A 17,336-nucleotide genomic window follows, 5' to 3' on the forward strand; every position below is an offset into this window, starting at 1 on the left:
CTAGAAACCTCAAGGTTTCATTTGCACAGCTATCACATTTAGGTTTTGCTCTTCTGCAGAAAACATAAGGGTCTGGAAGCTTCTTTAGGTTCTTCCCATAGCCCACTTCCTCAATCTGGCAGGCATAGCTACCAAAGGTTACTGGACTGCAATCTGTGTTTTGGAGCCATGCATCTACACTTCAGGCATCCTATACCACAATGGAGTCTCCCTGTAGCCAGCAACCAAACAGATGAACAGACTGATCCATCCTTCACGGAGAGAGCAGGAGCAGTTCTGGGGACCTGGGACAGCCCAGCCCAACCCTGTTCAGTAGTTCAAATGTGCACTCAGGATATAGCGAAAAGAGCTTTTGATCTTTGGGATTCAGCATGAACTTTATATCCAAAGGCAAGCAAATCATATTGAACAGGAATACTCTGCATCTCTAGGTACAGGTAGATGTGCTTCACAGGAGGTAAGCAGTGCTCATCTAGAGTAAGAAACCCGACAATATGTAAGTTTGGTCCAAGTGTACAGTTCCCTGATCTGACATCACACTTCTCTCTGCGCAGGAATGAACTGCCACTGAATGTTCCTTGACTTTCATCATAGAAAAACAACTTTGATATTAATCTTTTATACCATTTAAGAAGTAAACTTCACCCCCCCCAGATTTAGTAGTTAAAGTAAAATTAAGCAGGATATAAGTACTGATGGGAAAGCTGCTGTTCTCTAGCACAAGAGAATTAATTCTGACAGTCTCATCATTGCTTCAGAAGAAATTGTCTTCAGAAGAAATAATGAAAAAGGAGGTTTTTTATTTTCCCTTGACTTAGATATGATTTTCAGGTCTCTGTTGGTCTAGTCTCTCTTTTAGATAGAAAAGTGTATAAGTAGAAATACCACTTTCGCTGATTCCCCTGTATTCTCTCTGTTCTTGAAAAATAATTAAAACCAGAAATAGAAGAGAGTGTTTTAGATGGGTGTGTGGTCATAGTTGTACAGTTCTGTCTGTTTTTATACAGTTCATAAAAATTTATTTTATTCACGTGATTTCATGTGAAGGATATATATTGAAAAGTGGTTTAGAGAGATGTTAATGGTTGTTGCTATCTGTTTCTTAAATTGTCATTCCATCAGGTGCAGTACAGGTTTAAAAAAACCAATATCCTTTCTTATGGGTATATCAATGCATTAAACTCTTCTTCGTGAGAAGCACTGGTAGATCAATAAGACATTTTATCCATGTTTTCATGGTGATCCCTTGAGCCTCCAGTTTCCATCCTAGCTATTAATTGAGCCAAATGACAGCAGATATTATAAAAAAAGGTTTCCAGCTTCAAATCCTTTTACTAGTCCTATGTTAAAACCTTTCAAACTGATATTATTCGGTTGCTCAGGTTGAAGTTTTCTGCTTTATTTCTTCTGGACAATATCATGGTACCTTAATTTTTTTTTTTAAATTTTTATTATTTTCATCTGTGAAGCAACCATTAAAATGATGGACACTTTTTGTGTATAGTGAATAAGTCTGCAGTCGAAGGCATCAGAAGATGCCTTTTTACTTTGGCAATTTCAGCATGGGTTTCCAATCATGAATCCTCCTAGGATTTACCTTTATCTAATTATGAGATATCAATACAGTGATGTACATCGATGTGACTGTCTATCCCTTGAAAGTTCATCTTTTGAATCTTCTTGTCAGCTAGGCTTTGCAATGACATACCCAGGATCTCTGGTTCCCATGCATCACTGATTTCATGTGCCTGCCTTCCAGGCTTCCTAGCCCTGGGCATGTAAAGTGCTTTGGTCCTGCTGATAAGCCCAGCTTTCAAATTAATCTTCCTCTAAAGAACACAAATATACCTGAACACTAGTTTATAACAAACATATTAAATGTAAAAGCAAAAGCCATGACACTTAGTGCACATTATCAGTAAGGAGGGAAATTTGCTTTTTCAAGTTTACAGCTTGTTACTGTCAAGGAATTATACATATATGAGACACTGTGATAGGGAGTACTGTTCCTTCTTGAGGCTACCAGGCAGAATGGTACAGAAGAACACACACTTATCACAAGGTGATCATTTGTTTCTGAGTATTAGAAACAGCTACATTTAGATCTAGCATGTCTCACCTGTACTGTATATATTTGCCGACATTACACGTGTTCACCAACATTATACATGCTCTGTATACTGGTATGGAATGATTAAACAAGGTAAAAAACTAAAAAAAGACATACGGGTCATCTTTCCTGGAATTTAGTGAAAGAGTAGAAATAACAGAACAGAAGCAGCTCTGGATTTAGAGAAGATACAGCACAAAGAGAAAATACAGCACAAAAGTGCCACAGCTGTGCACGATGTGGCATATGGGCAAAGCGTGGGTGGACAGATGGCTCAGGAGAAGGAAGGCAGAAAAAAGGGCAGAAACTCCAACTCTAACAGTTCAGCAGAAGAGCCTCCATCAATCAGAAAATATTCTATTTAGAAGCAGGGCAGTGTGACAGTGCTTTGGGATATGGAGTAGCTGGAAGAAAGGGCCTCTGCTTATCTGACAACGGTAGGCTGCACTGTACTGGTTTTCTCTGCCCAGGCTGATGTGGTTCAGTTGGTGCTAAATGCCAAAGAAACAGTGTGCTCAGATCCAGGAGCAATACTCACTCCCACAGCTCTGAAGGCTGAACAAGGAGGTTGCAGAGGTTTAGCCACCAGCCTTTGAAGTGCACTTGGTAGGTGCAAAGGCTGCAGGCAGTGGAGGTTGCAGCCAGCGCCAGGTTCCTGGGTGAGGTGAGTGCACTGTGATATCTCTGAGCCCATGGGTCAGTCCTTCCCTCGTGGTCATCCCACAGACAACTAGTTTCAGGTTATAGCTACAAAAACCTAAATGTTTCTAGCTGTCCAACAGATTCACTAGTTCAACATACCATGCTGTCAATTTTCTCAGTAATTTTTATGTTTTTGTGTAACCTTTCCATCCACATGAACTCTGTGACAATAATTTCATCTCTCTTCAGTAATAAAAAAAAGACATCATAGTTTTTCTGTATAATGTAAATATGGCAACACTTGAGCAGAAGCATAAAAAAATAAGATAAACATAAAAATAAATCTAGGTATGCCATCATTTTAAGTCAGTGTTAGGGCTTGAATTGGTTTTGTGTGGTTTTTTTGTGGTTTTGTTTGTTTGTTTGTTTGGTTTGTTTTTGTTTTGTTTTGTTTATTTTTTGTGGTTCTTTTTTGTTTTATTTTGTTTGGTTTTTTGTTTGGTTTTGTTGGTGGTTTTGCTTTGTTGTTGTTGTTGTTGTTGTTTTTCCCCAGTGCTTAGGTTTGGTGGTAATTTAACTATATTTTTTATTCTTAATGATGATAAACTGAAAAAATAATCAGTGCTAGCTTCTGACAAAAGGGAACACAGCAGTATCGACTCTTTAAAAGACTGTTAATTATCTTAATTTCATTAAATTTAGGTATTTCCAAATATTTGAAGGTTAAAATTGGCTTTAGATTTGAATCTCTGTTGTAAAAATACTTAGATATTATTATTACCATTACTATAACTAATAACATTGCTACAAACCATTGCTATCCCAATGGCAATAGTCAGAAACCCAGAGAATATAAAGTTTAGAGGAAACTTATTGTTAAATTTAAAGCAAAGATGAAAGTTTAAATAAAAAGTTTAAGTAATATCAAGGAATATTAAATAGCGTAAAAACACGTTAAAAAAACCCTGTATTTTTTCTGGAAAATTACTATGGAAATAGTGATTTCTCTCTTGTTCCTGTGTTTTATACCTCTTAGTTCACAAAGAAGAAAGTTCAGTTAATTTCCAATTCTAAATGATGTAGTTTGTAGATAGTATGGTACATTCTTTAACAAGGAGGTTGATTTCTTGAGTGAAGTGCAAAATAGGATTCAGGTTTACCTGTAAATGCACAACCGGTGTTTTCATAACTGAGAAGCCTCACCATAACTGAGAAGGTTTTACCACAAGCTTTAAGATAGTACAAGGGAGTCTTCTGAAAGAATCATAGTACAGTTTGTGCTGTATGCTAGTAACATGCTCAACATACCATTTTCTACGTCATTATTTTCTGGTTATGATTTTGTTTTTCTCTTTCTCTTTACTGTAGACTTGCTTCAGACCCATTCCTTTTTCATTTGTCTCTAGGCTTAGCCTTTCCATGCTTCCTTAACTTCAGGTCTTTACTTTTGCTTCTCTGATTAATTCTTTGTGACTTTTTCCCTTAACTATCCATCTCTGGGGGTCCTCTGAGGGCATAATTCTGAACTTCATGATCAGAATGACTAGAATGACCTTCAGTAGCATTAGGTTCATTACAAACTTTGTCAATACCAGCTCTTAAGTTCTTGCTACAGATTTAGCTGTATAAATAATAATATGACTCCATGATTGAGGAAAACTAAGCCCATTTCAGCAACAATAAGAACATCAACAAATGACTACATATTAACATAGAAAATAAACTTTAAAACATGCATTTGGTGTAATAACCTGAATCGGAACAATGCTACTAAATCTAGCTAGACATACAAATGAAAATGCCTTCTCGAAAATTATAAAATCAACCTAAAGTGATTAGATTTGTTTTTAAACAAAAAATAAGTTTAGCTTCAATTTATCTGCCTCTATGCGACCTTTTTGAGTAAAGAGAAGGTTCAATAATTGCTGTTTCAAGAAATGAAAACTGACAGTGTCAAGAAATTATCCAACTCCAGGATTGGGAAATAGGAGGAAAAGCACCAAACAACAGCAGTAAGCTATGGAAAAATTACAAAATTGGGTTTACACTAAATTTTTATGATACTAGTAGGCCAGTTCATGTATATGAGGCATGTAGTTTAGTAAAAATACTTGGAAGAGCCCAGCTCCAGTGCTAGATCTATGAACAAATGTTAACGTGGTACTTTTCCCAAGCTGGTGTTTGTTACCTCTCATGACTGTACATGTCCTCCTTATCGGTCTTGCTCAGTGCTGTCTGCATCAGAGACACATACCCTCAAAATGCTAACTCATGAGTGACTGCTTTCACATTTAAACCTTCCAAACTGGGCTGGAAAACAAGAAAAACCTACTTCTCTGTGAAGTTACCAGTCCTACTGCTCCTCCTTGTGATTGTTGGTCTGAAAATAACTTCAGGGCAGCCTGGTACTTCAGTTCCAGGTGACTCAAAGTACATCAGACTAATTATTATATGATAAATGTGAAGTGTTTTGCTTAGATTTTAGAGAAATGAAACTTTGGCGATCTTGTCTACAGCTGTTGTCTTGTCTCCATATACATCTTCATTATAAGGAAGTTCATGACCTCTGTAGCAAGTTACTCATCTTCCACCCTAAAGGATTTACTTAACTTTTTCCTGTGACAAGCAGTGGCTCTTTCTTTATAGGACAACTCTGGCTACCTGCAGTAGAGATGTTCACTTGTCCTCCAAGATGTTGTCTCAGAATATTCAGCCGATGGCACTTGGGATGCAAGGCCCTGCTTCAAGGTTATACATTGCTGTGTGTACCTGGCTCAGTCAGCACTCCATTGGACAGACCCTTCCACTATCAGTATTTTCTGCTCAACTTCCCTCACCAGTTTATTCTCTTTTTAGACAAAATATTCAGGTACATGTCATCTCATGAAAGCAGCCTGTCAGTACTGGTTTTGCCTTTAACTCAAGCCACTGGAAGGCAATATTCTGCTGCAAACAATAGCTCTAAACTCAACTATCTTTTCGTTTATGGGAATAGGCTATAAGAATTCAGTAGAGCTACTAATAACCTCTCCCCAGCCTGTACTTTAATTTCCTCCTTACTTGTGTGTTTTCTTTTCATTTTTCATGACAAGCCCATGGTTCCCAGCTCATCCTGACACCAACTTTTTCTCTGCTCTCCAAAGGCTTTCCATGTTCATCTTCTAAAGTTACAGAGACACAGCATACCCAGGCTGTCTTGCATCTCTCCTCCTTCAAATGCAGGATCCTTTTCGCTTCGCAACATCTTCTGGGCTGTTTCTGAACTGATGACCTGTGAGCATGGTTGCTGCTTGCTTCAGTGGACTGGTCTGAGCCTAATCAAGCCTGGGGAAGTTGTAGAAGTCAAGGGATCACAAAAGAAACAATTTACAGTAGACAGATTAATCAGAGCATTCATTTTTATAACATTTATTAAACAGACTGCCTGCGGTTGTTGCACTTGTCCTATCTTATAGCAGTTTCTGAGAAGTTCTACCTGCATCTGAACCTCCTTTTCACACAAAAAAATATTATTATTTGTAAATACAGGCCTGAGACATGCACAGATGTCTGATAAAATGAGTCTTGCATATGTTTACATGAAGACATATTATGAGGTTGATTTTGGGCAACCATGAACTCTTATCAAAAATTTAATGACAGTTCTTAAAAATAATTGTTAGTATATAATGAAATAAAAATCAAAGAGTAGGAAACCCTAATCACATTTATATCTCATTTCCATTTATATTAGTAGCAAAATTTTAGACTCCATAATTAATTGAACCTTTTCTGCTATTTAGTAAAGGAATTACTTGTGTTCAAAAATGTTGTCAGTGTCTATTTTTGTTATTTTTCTTTTTATTTTCTGTGCTGTCCCTTATCTATGTATGCGAAATAACAAGTAGCAGAAGCAAAAAATCAAATAAGATTTTTTTTTAAAGAGAATTTTGCTCTCTGACATAAATTATGTTTGATATGGCCCTTAAGTTAAAGTTTTCACTGCTTCAGTTGTTCTTCTTTAAGTATGAAGCTATTTTTAGAAAGTGATTCATACAGAGAGATTTAATACTTCTTTACTTCACAGGATATAGACAAAAAATGCTCTGTATTGAAGAGTCCAATTATTTCTACTATGACTATTTACATGTGCTTGCGAATTAGGCATTACTGCATACCGTGGGGCATTTGTCCACCTTAAAAAGAAGAACATCACTACAAAAACTTAGAACTGTATAAAAAACGTCAGAATAATGGTCTTATTTCAGTGCTATACATTGTCCTTATGCTTACCAGGGAATTCTTGATTGATAATGAAACTGTCCTTGGTGAATTCTCCGGAAGTTTCTTGTGTCATAAAGATAATTGTCACTTCTTTGACATAATAAATATTTTTCTTCCTTTTCATGACTGCTGGCATGAAGAAAAGGAAACTTTGATGTTTTCAGTATTTCGCTTTCTTGATATCTTTATAATAATCAGCTGGCCCTAGCAGTTGCATGGGCTCTCTATGGAGTGTAGCTGCTTGATCAGGCTCAACACACTTTGTAAGAATTTGTATAGTCTGAGAACATCTGTGTTGTTAAGGGAATTTTTCAATGCAAATGGAATTAAAAGTAAAGAGAGAAATGACAAATGACAGCACACAGACACAAGTGATAAACAGGGATAACAGAGGTAATGCCAAGGACCAGAAACCTTCAGTGAGTAATTGTTGGGCCACCAAGAACCTGCAGGTACAGTATTGGAAAGGTGCAACCCAGACCTTGTACTGATGTGAGGGGAGAAACAAGAGGAATATGAGGATGTGGGATATCCAAGAGCAGCTTGTGGGACAATGCAAAAATTCTGAAAGAACATTCAGGGTGAAGGGATGAGTTGGAACAAAGAGAAAATTAAATAGAAAGGCATATAAAAGAGGCCTGATGTGTTTAAACCATGGCTGGTCAGCACTCTTTGACCAAACCTGACGTCAGATCACCCCAGTCTGTCCTATTTTCACATTAAATCCTTTCTTAAATATCTCTGTGTGATCTCACTCTATCTCCTGTGTGAGGGCTGTAAGGGCTGAGTGCCTGATACTGGTTACACATATTTGAGTGGATTTGGTGCCAGCAACTGTAGCTGGCACCAAGATTCCCTGTGGTCTGTGGTGTCAGCTACTGAAGAGAGTGGATGTCTCAGCTCCAGCCACTGGCATGGGACTGGTGTTAACTGCTGGGAATGAACAAAGTGAATGAGGCTTAGTGAGAGCAGTTGGAGCAGGGTTACAGTCCACAGCCTGTGTACTTGGTGCTGGTGGATGGAAGCGACCAGAGTCTTTGCATCTTCCCTGAACCCGGTGTGCATGGGACTATGTGTGTAAATCACTAGCAAATTTCATGTTGGACCAGCTGGTAAGTGAGTCACACGGACAGTGAGAGCACCTGGGATCCAGGCAGGGTTACCCAACAGATAGAGAGGCCTTACCAGTACGTGGAGACCCTACAAATGTGCATGTGCTTGGGAGCTCAGAGAGTATTAAATATGTACCTGCATTAGTGACCCTCAGTCCTGAACAGCTAGAGAATAGGAGAGGAGCTTGACTGTCTATATGTCTATATGTCTATATTTTAAGAGTCCTAGTCATGTTACATGTGGGTGCTGCTAAAGGCATCACCTTGCCTGTCAGTCTGAGCAGTTGTTGGTGTCTGTGTCCTCTGTCTGTGTGTGTGTCTAGATTACATGCTCAGTTTTGCTGCTGTCTGAACCCACAAAAACCAGGAAAAGTGGTGGCCAGATCCGTTATCTTGTGACAGAGAACCACAGGAGGGTTACAGTGGCCAGGAGGGATGTATGCCTGGCCCCAAAGTCCATCAGAGGAAGCATCCCCTTAACACCCTATGCGAGGTTTCTTTTGTTGTGAGAGAGGAAATTAGCTATGTGTAGTAGTTGCAGAAAAGTCAAATGCTCTTGTAGCATTCTGATGGTTCTCTGAAGACACTTTAATTTCTTTTGTGGTTTATATTCTTAGGACAGGAAAGATTATAATTTGAAATAGGCATTATGAAGAAAATCAACCTTTGTGATGTAATTGACTAAAAGATGATTTCAATCATTCTGTGAGGAATGATAGACATGAATGTTTCACATTTTAGGTGAACTTGAGGCAGAATAATATAAGGAAAACAGATGATGCATATTAGAAAAGAATTATGTGTATATGAAGCAGAGGCAGAGAGATCTCCTACTGTTCTAAACATCTCTGAGAAATGCAAAATTGAGTGATAATACATCAGAACACACAAATCTACTCCCAATATACATTTTAAGAAACTGAGTATAAACTCAGAAACTCCATGGGGCTACTTCAGAATTACCAGAGTGCAAGTACATGCAGAATTAAGCTCACAGGATTTGACACATTTGGTAAGCATCTTGTCTCTGGCACTGTCTCTGTCTCAAGTGCAGGTTTCATTTATTTAATGCATAGTGATTCCATTTTAATTACTTTGTACACTGCACCAACCTGATTGTTTTTCTGGTTCCTTTCCAAGAAGTAATCAAAGGGAGAAATTCATGAAGGACTGGTCAATACTGAAGTCACTTCTAGTTAATTTGCTCAATTCATATTAATTCAGTGGTGTTAAGCCCACTCCCAAATTTTTGTGTATTTTTCAATATTGGGAAAGTCTCAAGAGAATGATAATAAAGAGAAGAGTATACAATTTCCATGGTTAATCATGTAGCAGCCATGAAAGATACCAAGATGCCTTCATGTTGAGGCTGTAGATAGGTGGTTCCTATTACTGTCCTTGTATACTTAGACTCAGTTATCACTGATTCATATATGAGGAAATGTGAGAAGATCTCCATCTGAATGTCAACCTTCTACATCAGCAACATTTCTTGTAAACATCACTCTGAAATTATAGATTTGATCACAAAGAAATGCCTTTTTAAATTAAATGAGTTTTTTTTTTTAGGAAGAAGAAACCCCCACCTCTTTAATTCTGTTACAACTCATGCCTGAAGGTAAGTGAGGTTCTTTTTAATACATCCCTTGGGGCAAATTACACTAAAATGACGCTGAATGCCTGGTATGTGTATATATCTATATCTATATCTATATCTATATATCTATATATCTATATCTATCTATATCTATATCTTAACATATATTTATATTAGAACAATTTGGTTGCAATGAAAAGGAGCTATGTAGCTGTTTTGGTTATTATTATCTATAGTAATATAACAGCAGAAAAGTATAAAGCTATCACTTCAGAAAATGTCTAAGGCAAAGAAAGAAAGGATAAGAGTAGATAGCAGAAAAGAAAGATATCACCACTTGTGGATCCAGTGATGGCACTTGATTGTTGTAATTTAGATGTCCATCGGTTGAAGCGACGGTTGCAGTCCTGATCCATCGGGGGTGGGGGAAGCCCAAGAAGCCAATAGTTCAACGGGTTAATATATGTTATGGTTCATGTGTGAATGCCCAGTTTTAAATCTGTGGATCATGCACAGTTCTCTGGTGGGAGGCCCCAGAAGTGAGTCTGGGGGTGCTTTGGTGATCATTGGTGGTTGCAGATGCCATCTGTCCTGTAACTTGGGGTGTCCTGTAACTTTGACTAGCAATATATGAGCAGTTGCTTCCTTTTCGACAGTTTACCACAGTGAGAATGGATCTACAAACCGGATCTCACCTCCATCTGGCCTGGAATCAGTGCCTTCCTGTCTTAAATTCCGCCCTTTTATGCTTATCTCAAGATCCTGCTGTGATGTCTTATCTTATGGCAAGTTCTTTCTCTGTGGCCTTGACAGTGTTTGAGACAGGCAACTGTGCTTTTAAGTGCTTAGAAATTCTCAAGAATTATTCAAAGGATTTTTTTTTTTCCGAGAGAGACAGAGACAGGTGGAGTTGCATTTAATTCCAAGCAAATTAGGTAGAATATTTTTGGTAACTTTTTAAATTGGAACCAAGGGGAAATTGCTAAGAAGTAAATACACTCACTGAAAAGAAAAATGAAAGGAGACAGGATACTGAAAGGGCTTTAGGAAGATGAAGAATAATTGCCTGAAGCTGAGGTTAAAAGACAGAAAGAATAGGAAAGAAAATCTAGAAAAGGCATATCCTGTATGACTATCCACTTTCAAATTTTTCAGTCAAACTTTACATAACAAACTTGTGCTAAAATGAACAGATACGATCACTTACTTAGTCTGGTCTGACCAATCTGGAATATACTCTTTTGAGGCAGAGTGTGGGGAAACTTTGTCACTTGGAAAGAAAAACAAATGAAAAAGGATAGGTATTTTTTTTTGTTTTTGTTTAGAGAATTGGTCTTTTATGATACCAAAAATATTTTCAATGCCATGAAGTTGTTTCAACTCCAACATCTGTTGCCCTATTTGGTTAAAAGGAAGGGTAAAGAGTGGCATATACAGAATGATTTGCTATATGCTCTTGCTTTGATGGGATAAGATGATGGGTGTTTTGGCTTTTTTTTTGTTGTTATTACTATATTGCCTTAAGGTTGTAATTTAGGAATCTATTTATCTCATTTTATTTTCTAATTATTATTGATAGGTATGCAAAACATGACTGTCAGATGTTTGACTCCACACTGTGTGTTCTGTGTGAAGGCTAAGGTGCTTTTGAGTAATGAAGAATGTTTTGTTGCCTGCTAATTATCATCATACTTTTTTTTGTGAAAGTTACTAGTAGTAATTATCATTATGGTGAAATCATGAGCCTGGATTATGCTCTCATTTGGATTTTTGGGTTTCTCCCTGAAATCAGCAAGAATTACTTCGTGCCTTTGGGAGCAGTGCTAAGTATTTTGGGGTCAGGGTTCCTATTTTCCAATTCCACTGGAAAATTTTAGCTTCCTTACTAAAAAAATAAAAAGAAATAAAATAAAATAAAAATAAATTACAAAAACCCCAAACCCAAAAATTTACCTGTAATAAAATATTAAAGTGGAAAACCAGATACTTTCTTTTTTTTCTGCTTATTTTTTATAGTTTCATCTTCAAACTATGTCTTTCCTTACATTTTTTTCTGAGAGGTATTATGGGCACCTCAATGTTTGTGCACTGCAACTAATCCTAAGGGTTAATCTCATAATGAATATAATGAGTAATATGAATTAATCTTTGATAAAGTCTGACAACAGTATTTGGAACTGAACTTGAAGTTCAAGTGTTTGAAGGGCTGGATTTTGTGAGGTGCTCGATTTGATTAAATAAAGTTGTTATCAACTCCTAAGAAGACAGTAAACCAAACAAAGCAAATTCATGCTTGTTAGTAAGTGAATTCTGAGTTCCTAGGACAAGTCAAATTGTTTAGAAATGGATCTTTCTGCTGGAATTATTAAGTTTTCAATACATACAGACAATAGTTCTTTATCTCTATTACATTTTTTCTTTTTTCTTTCTTTTTTTTTTTTTTTTTTTAACGTATGTACAGCTCTGTTGACAGCAGGAAAAATTATTATTGATCATAATGTCATCCGTAACTTTTTGTTCCTTCTGAATATTTTTCTTCACTCAATTCCATTCCAAATAAAAGAGGGTAGTGGGTTAATTAGATATTTCTTTTGAGTTTAAGGGGTTTTAAATTCTATTTCTTGTTTGTGCTTCTTTATCTTTGATACGGTTTTAAGAGACTGATCCTGTTTGCATTTTTCTTTAAGCTTTATTTTGAATATAACAAACACTTCACATTTGCAGAACAAGGTGCAGATACTACCTTATTGGAGGTGGGTTCACCACATGGAGGACACAGTAAGTTACCTGTAAGAAAAAAAATCAGAGATACAAGGAAAATTCTGTGTCCAGTTCAGTAAGATTTCTTTTTCTTAAACTTTTCTTTATAAATAATAAAATATTTGCGTACGTATTTGACTAAAAAAAGGTTAAGAAAAATCATTCCCCTTGGATGTTTCTACTGTGACTGAATGTTGCTGCTGACTACAAATAGGATAGACCAAGCCATAACTGCAGTTTGTTTTATACCCAGCTGAAGAAAATCTGTCTAAGAGACAGATCATGATATCCACTGGTGATACCATCATTATTTTTTCCTGATGCCTACAGATATAGCTAGATACCTATCCAGGATAAGCTGACTAAACTTTAGATGTTGAAGTTAAGGCCAATCCCAAGTCATAAATAGATCAGTAGCAGACTTTTTTATTTCTTCAAACCGTACAACTGAAAAGCAGCTATGATACCATTTTGATAAAAAAGCCAAATTTTGCTGAGGTTGGGGTATGGCAAAGGTCTTTTCATTTGAATTAATATGGTATTAAGAAAAGTACTCCCAGAAACAAAAATGCATTATTAAATCAGTTGTTATATATACCTTGCAGTAGATACAGCTTTATGAAATCCAGAAAACAATAACTAGACCAAATGGTCTGAGTCTTAGATAAAAATATGTCAGGTAATAAAATCTATATAAAGACCCTAGTGCCAGAATATACATATATATCTCTCTCTATATAAAAGTAGAGGATATGACGTTTGTTATATTTATATTTGACAAAAGAGCAATAATAGTTTCTGAAAAATAGTGCAGCATTGTTTAAGAAAAGTCTCTGTCATGGAAAAAATATGCAAAATTAAATAGGTTTAAGAGTGTTGATTTTTTTCATTTTGTTTTTCACTTTTCCTGAAACTGGAGCACTAACTTCTGAAACCTTAAGACTTCTTTAACAAGATGTCTTTGTATATCACAAAACTTCCTACATTCCTATTCTTTCTACTGTTGTCCCATTTTTCACACTGCAGAGGCCACTCTCTTTCTCTCTTGTTTCTCTTTCCCTGCTGCCACATCACTAATGCAACATCACAATGAAAGGCAGAGAAAGTTGAGATAACCTTTTTTCTTCTTCCTTTTTTTTTTCGTCTCCAGAGTTCAGCTATGATTTGGCCTCGCTTCATAGGCAAGCCAAAGAAAACTGTTTTCTATGCTTACTATTACTACTTTACTAGCTTTTCCTACAATGAAGGCAGTAATAAGGAAAAAAAAAAAACAAATCCAAGCAGTATTTACATCTCAGAACAGCATCTTGAACAGAGTAAGAACAATTTTTATCATCTTACTGAAATAAATATCCTGACTGTGTAGGATAATGATTTTAGAAACCGCAGGTAGGTAAACAGAAATTATCATTCTTACTGTAATAGCTACTTAGCAAAATGGAGATCTGATCAGCCTCTAAAGTTGTCATATAACAACTTGAATGGGCTTATAATTCAACATTCCTGAGTAAAAGATACCATGTAGATGTAATACCTATCCTCCATATTTTCAGACATTTATTGACAGAAATTTAACTGGTAAGAAAGTTCTCCCTTTTTCATTTCAGCAATTTTGCATAAAATAATAGGGGTGAGGAGCTATCGTGTAACACCAGTGTTTGAATATTTATGACTTATTATTATATGTAGACTCCCTGCTAGAGCACATCTTGATGTAGAGTCCAGGTCTTAGTAGCAATATAGTACTGAATTTGCCAGTGTTGAAAGGTATGTGCATTTCACGACATATTTTATACCAAAGAACATAACATTTATGGTATCAAATGAACACTTCAATGGAAAAGTTCACTGAGATTTGCCAAGTAAGCACTTTAGGTTGTCACTTTCTTCCATGTAATCTTCCCTCACAATACTTTAAGGCACATGCCTCAAAGACCAATGCTGGGATTATTCCATTGTATAAATGCCATCTAAATAATCGTAATTTTGAGACTCTGAAATCAGAATTCTGGATTCTTTATTGTTTTCAACTCTTTTAGGATTCTTTAGTGTTTTCAGCTCTTTTAATCATAGCACCAAGGCTCACTGGTGTGTAGGTCAGATCAAATCAGCCATGAACGGTTTAAACAATAAAATGTCCTTCACGATAGTTTAACTGTAAGTTTGCAAGAGTTAATAATGTTTTAAATCCAAAAAGTAAAATCACAGAAAAGAGTTGTCTTAGAATGGCTTTTGCTACCTTTATCTTTTTTTATTACATTCATATGTTGTGTGCTAGTTTATTTTTCATTTGTTAGTGTAATTTCCCTGCAAAGAGCTGACCTGAGAGCCTTTACTGTTGTCATTTTCTGCTTCAGGTGGTCTGCAAGTGTCCCTATTTAGCATATTGCTGGGTACAAAACAAGATATAGCTGGTTTTGAATCCCTTTTAATTAGCTACAGCTCTGCAACTGGATTCACTACTTTGCAGAGTGTATCCAGAGCTGATGCTCTGTTAAATTTCTTTTAATTGTTGCTTTATCTGTCCTGGGGTACCATCTGTCTTAGGTACTTGTAGCTCCCAACAGCAATCTTTTCGTTTCACATGGCCAACAAGGTAGGGTGAACATTTATGCACACATGTGCTATGTGTTCTTATGCGTGTCTACTTTCTTGTGTTCCCAGCTCTCCCTAAGAGTTTGAACATCATTTAGAAGCTTTGCTTAAGCTGAGGTTTGGGTTTCTGAGGCAGACATCTCAGGATGGTTGTAACCATCTGAGATTTTTTTAACATTTGTACCCACGAAAAGCTCAGCTGCTCTTCTAACAAAGGTACAAATCTGCACCTACTTGTGTGTTCATTCAAACTAACACAATTGATATATGTTTATACTCTTCTAAATATATCAAGAGATGCTTTTGATACCCTGTGCTAAAAGGTGGCTTCAATGAATCTGTGCAACATGGCTCTCCTCTCCAGTCTCCTTAGGCCATCAGTGTAAGATTATACTAATAAAACAACATAATGTTCCCAGGATTTCTGAATCTCATGTGCCAGGGACATCTCTGACAATATAAAGAGTTTTCACACAGGTAGAACTCAAACTCATTAGTGGGCTGTCTAGAAATATATTTCCATGAATTAGGGTCAATAGGTCATCAACCCTACTTCATCAAGAAACTCCCAAAAAAACCAAACCCAAATTAACAGGGTTTAATACCAAAGCAAGGCATAAAATCCTGTGAATATAGAGAAAAGAAGGTATGCAACATCTGTGTCTGGCTGACAGAGTATTTGAAGGAACAGAGATGAGCCCACTTTTGGCGCACATAGTTCACGCCTATTCCTAATAACTGCATAGTTTAATTGTCACAGATCAAGTGTCACAGCTCTCTAAACTTTTTTAGAGCTCAAATTTTGATTTGATTGTAAGACCAGCTAAGTCTGCAGTTGAGAACCTAAACAAATGCAATGTGAATATTATAAAGCCTCTGATGTGAGTGCAGACTTGAGCTGCATGGAATACAGGCATTACAGCAATACTGAAGTCAGATCATAGAATCATAGAACGACCTGGGTTAGAAGGGACCTTAATGATCAAAGGGACCCTACCATGATCAAACACAACTTCCACTAGACCAGATTGCTCAGAGCCCCACCCAGCCTGGCCTTGAACACTTCCAGGGGTGAGACATCCACAGCTTCTCTGGGTAAAGTGTTCCAGTGCCTCACCACCCTCACAGTAAAAAATTTCTTCCTAATATTTAATCTAAACTTACTCTCAGTTTGAAGCCATTCCCCTTTGTCCTGTCACTACACACCCTTGTAAAAAGTCCCTCTCCATCTTTCTTGTTGACTCCCTTTAGGTACTATAAGGCTGCAATGAGATGTCCCCAAAGACTTCACCAGGATGAAGAACTCCAGCTGTCTCCCCCTGTCTTCATAGGAGAGGTGTTCCAGACCTGTGATCATAGAGGCCCTCCTCTGTACTCACTCCAGCAGGTCCATGTCCTTCCTGTTGTGGAGACCCCAGATCTGGATGCAATAACCTCAGATCTAGAGAGATATTTAGAAGCCTGTTTCTCACTGCAATCAACTAAAATTTTGATGCTTTGTGAATTTGAATGAAGATAAGTCAAACTGACTTGCCAAGGGTGACATTTAAAATTTGTGGAAAAATGGCAAATCAAACCTTGGTCTCCTGTTTCACTGCCTAGTAGCTTACTGTTGGTCTGAAGTTACTGTGATAATAGGTGATAGACAGGAAAAGAGTAGAAGTCAAGATAATATGTTCTTTGCCTTAAGAGGGACCTGCAGCTACTGAGTTGTTATGTGGGATTTCTCTGAGGACTTCCATTTAACCTCAGTAGACTATGAAGCGAAGTCTTGGTGTTTCAGGAGAGAACTAAACCCAGCCAATTCTAATGCCTACTAAGTTCTCAATGTGTCAAATGAAGCTCTGCTAATGTCTCCTTTCAGTTATGCTAGCAAGATTTCTATTTGCTTCAGGAAATTTTGTGCATTTATTCCCAAATAAGAATTTATCCTCTGGACAAACTGGGATTAATTTAGTCAAATACTTGCCTAACAATTCTAGGTGCAATTCTTGTATAGTTGTTGTTTTCTGTTCACTGGTTACTGATTGGTAGAAAGATATGCTTTGCAAATTGAACAGTGCTCCTAATTTTAATTTTCAATACCATTGACCTTTTTGTTAGGACTATCTCCTATTTTGTGAGGCTTTTTGAGATGTCCCCTGAAACACTAGACATGATTTGTTCACCAATTTAATGAGTTCTAGCATATCTATATACATATAGTATATATATGCAACAGAAGAATCCACACATGAATATAAGTGGTTAAACTTGA

The 17,336-nt window shown here is 36.9% G+C and overlaps 1 long non-coding RNA gene across 1 annotated transcript; it reads left to right on the forward strand.

The window, feature by feature from the left end:
• Positions 1-209: 209 nt before the first annotated feature.
• Positions 210-16,637, forward strand: LOC113950794. Its single transcript, XR_003528884.1, has 2 exons — positions 210-307; positions 16,331-16,637. It is a non-coding gene; the product is annotated as an uncharacterized LOC113950794 (long non-coding RNA).
• Positions 16,638-17,336: the final 699 nt, after the last annotated feature.

The sequence above is a fragment of the Corapipo altera genome, unplaced genomic scaffold (assembly GCF_003945725.1).
Source record: "Corapipo altera isolate COAL_440 unplaced genomic scaffold, ASM394572v1 24, whole genome shotgun sequence".
NCBI classification, from domain to species: Eukaryota; Metazoa; Chordata; class Aves; order Passeriformes; family Pipridae; genus Corapipo; species Corapipo altera.